Raw genomic sequence first — 2,993 nt, forward strand, 5'->3', positions numbered from 1 at the left:
ATAATAAAGCTGCTGCCTCATCTGTACAGCAATCAGTTTTTTTACAACAACCAGAGTACTGAAGGAATTCAGACAGGATGTTTGGACAACGTAAATGAAAGCAAGATGGTAAATGAAAACAAGAGGAAATAAATTAATATGGTCCACACATTTTCCTCATGTACACTGTCTTTGCAGTGGAAAAGGAAGGTGAGCTGGAAATTTTGGTAGGAGGGTAGAAAGGGAGAAGGGGAGTAGGTGCTAAGTGATTGGTGAGGAACTGAATGTAAGTGATGATTGTTGATCATGGAACCTGAGAAAGGGAGGAATGAGACGGCAAAGAAGGTGTGAGTGTTGAGACAGGGGAAGATGGGCTGATGGAACAAGGAAGGAGAGCATCAGGGTTGTGTGTGAGTGTGGGGGGGATGTGAAAATGTGGTTGGAAGATGGGAAGAGAAAGCTGACTTCAAACAGCCCTTGAACCTGTGTGGGGACTGAGCTTTGTAGTTAAAATAATTCTAGGGAGATAGCCTAAACATGGTCCGTCTAGTGATGCCTTAGATCAGAGGTGTCAAACTCATTTGTTATGGGGGCAAATGCAGAAAGAAAACAAGCACTTATCCAGATGTCATTATTGCTGTCATTTTGAAGGTAAAAAATCAGTCCATGTCATTAAACCAAGCTCCTGTAATCTTATAAACAAGTTGCAGTGTCCATGTACAGTGTACACCTGATTTTTTTTCTCTATACGTGCATTGAGTAATTCTGATGTTACATGCAACGCATGTACAACTAAACCATGTTACTGAAATAACACACGTATCCAAGTACTAGCACCAGGTTTTATTGGTAAAGTGAATGCATATTAATTCTTTCTTACAGATGTACACATGGATGTGCAGGATGCATGTGAACAGGACTAAGGAGAGTTTTATAAACGAAAGGAGGAGAAATTTGACTCCCAGAATCCATCATGGAGGTTGCAACTACTGTTGTTGTAACCTTCCTACTTAACTTTGGAGATTCTGTTTCAAATATATCTGAATATGAAACTGTCGGGAAACAATGAAATCAGGAGGTGTAGCCAGAGGGTGGGAAAGGAAGGTAATAGGACAGAGAAAATTTCTTCTGTTTAACTGTTGGATCCCCAAGCATCGAGAATAAATCCACGTTTTCAAGAAAAGCAAAATTTATTTCAAAGCGTTGAAGACATACTCAAACACGTTCTTTGTTAGAACTGGGGATACACAGTTAGGTCAAGCATAATAAAGGAACTTCAAACAGATACAGATCCAATGAATAGCTTTCCCGCTGGCGGGCTAATGAAACGGTTGCGCGCCCAGTCCATGGGAACCAGGCAGAACATCAGACAAAACACAGGTGCAGTACTCATGGGAAAATGAATAGGCAAGCATTACAGCATCTTCTCCCCCACACAACCTCCAGCAGTTATCTTTTGCATTCCAACGCAGGAGCAGGATGATAGAAACCAAGCCGGGTGCAACAGGGAAAGGATATGTACACAGAGGTCACAGAAAACAGAATGGCAGCTTCCTGACATACTGCCCCCCTTAAAATACACTTAAAACACACCTCCCGGGTCGGGCGGGAGATCTCCCGGGCTGGGCGGGAGACCTCCCGGTTTGTCCGGGAACCTCTTGTGGAAACTACGGATCAGGTAAGGGGCCCGAATATCCCCTTCTTCCACCCATTCGCGGTGCTGGGGACCGAAATCAACCCATTCGATAAGGTACCAGAGTTTACCACGTTTCAATTTACAATCAAGGATATCAGCGATCTCAAAATGTTCATCCCCTTCCAAAATGACAGGTGGAGGAGGAGTAACTGCTGGTCTCCAGGGAGACGGGCCAGGATCCTTCTTCAACAGGCTCATGTGAAAAACAGAATGCAGAGCACGTAAATTCTTAGGCAAAACAACATCAACCGCCACATCATTTATGACTTTACGCACTTTGAATGGACCAATGAACTTCCACCCCAATTTCCTGCTAGGTCGCAGCATCTTAATGTTCTTGGTCGAGACATACACAAGATCCCCAGGTTTCAGATCAAACCCCACCACCCTACCCTTGTCTGCCTGGGTCTTGTAAGCAGCCTTGGCTGCGTCAAGTGTTTGGCATAGCAGAGGCCATGCTTTTTGCAAGGACATACACCATGTATCAGCATCCCCCACAGGACGTTGGCCCATCCCCTCCAAGAAAGGGAGGGGGGGACTGTCGTAACCAGATACAGCTTTATAAGGAGACATGCCTGTGGAGCTATGGACAGTATTATTATAACAATATTCAGCAAGAGGCAATAATTCACACCAATCATTCTGTTGATAATTAGTAAAACAACGCAAATATTGTTCCAGGGTCTGATTAACTCGTTCCGTTTGTCCGTCAGTTTCAGGATGATACGCGCTGCTGAGCCCTTGTTCCACCCCTAAAATGGAAAGAAGTTCCCTCCAAAACTTAGAAACAAATTGGGTCCCCCTGTCAGAAATTAATTTAGCAGGTAATTGATGAATTTTCACCACGTGAGACATAAACGATTTCGCCAACCTCTGAGCTGTAGGCAAGGAAGGAAAAGGCACAAAATGAGCTTGCTTAGAAAATAAATCAACAACCACCCAAATAACAGTGTTCCCTTTGCTCGCAGGGAGGTCAGTAATAAAGTCCATGGACACCACTTCCCACGGTCTCGATGGGGTAGGGAGTGGCTGCAGAAGACCAGGAGGCTTGCCCACTCTGGGTTTAGTCAAGGCACAGGTTTGGCAGGACCGAACAAAAGTCAAGAGGTCTTTGCGCATCTGTGGCCACCAGAACTGTCTGCGGATGAGTTGCAGAGATTTAACAAAACTCCAATGCCCTGCCAGTTTCGAACCGTGAGCAGACTCCATCACCTCCCTCCTCATTGAAATAGGCACATACAGTTTGTCTCCAGAATAAATCAGACCTTCAGGGCTACGGACACAATCAGGCAACGTTGTCAGGGAGGCATCATCCTCA

This window comes from Gekko japonicus, unplaced genomic scaffold (genome assembly GCF_001447785.1).
Source record: "Gekko japonicus isolate JY-2015 unplaced genomic scaffold, Gekko_japonicus_V1.1 scaffold403, whole genome shotgun sequence".
Lineage (NCBI taxonomy): Eukaryota > Metazoa > Chordata > Lepidosauria > Squamata > Gekkonidae > Gekko > Gekko japonicus.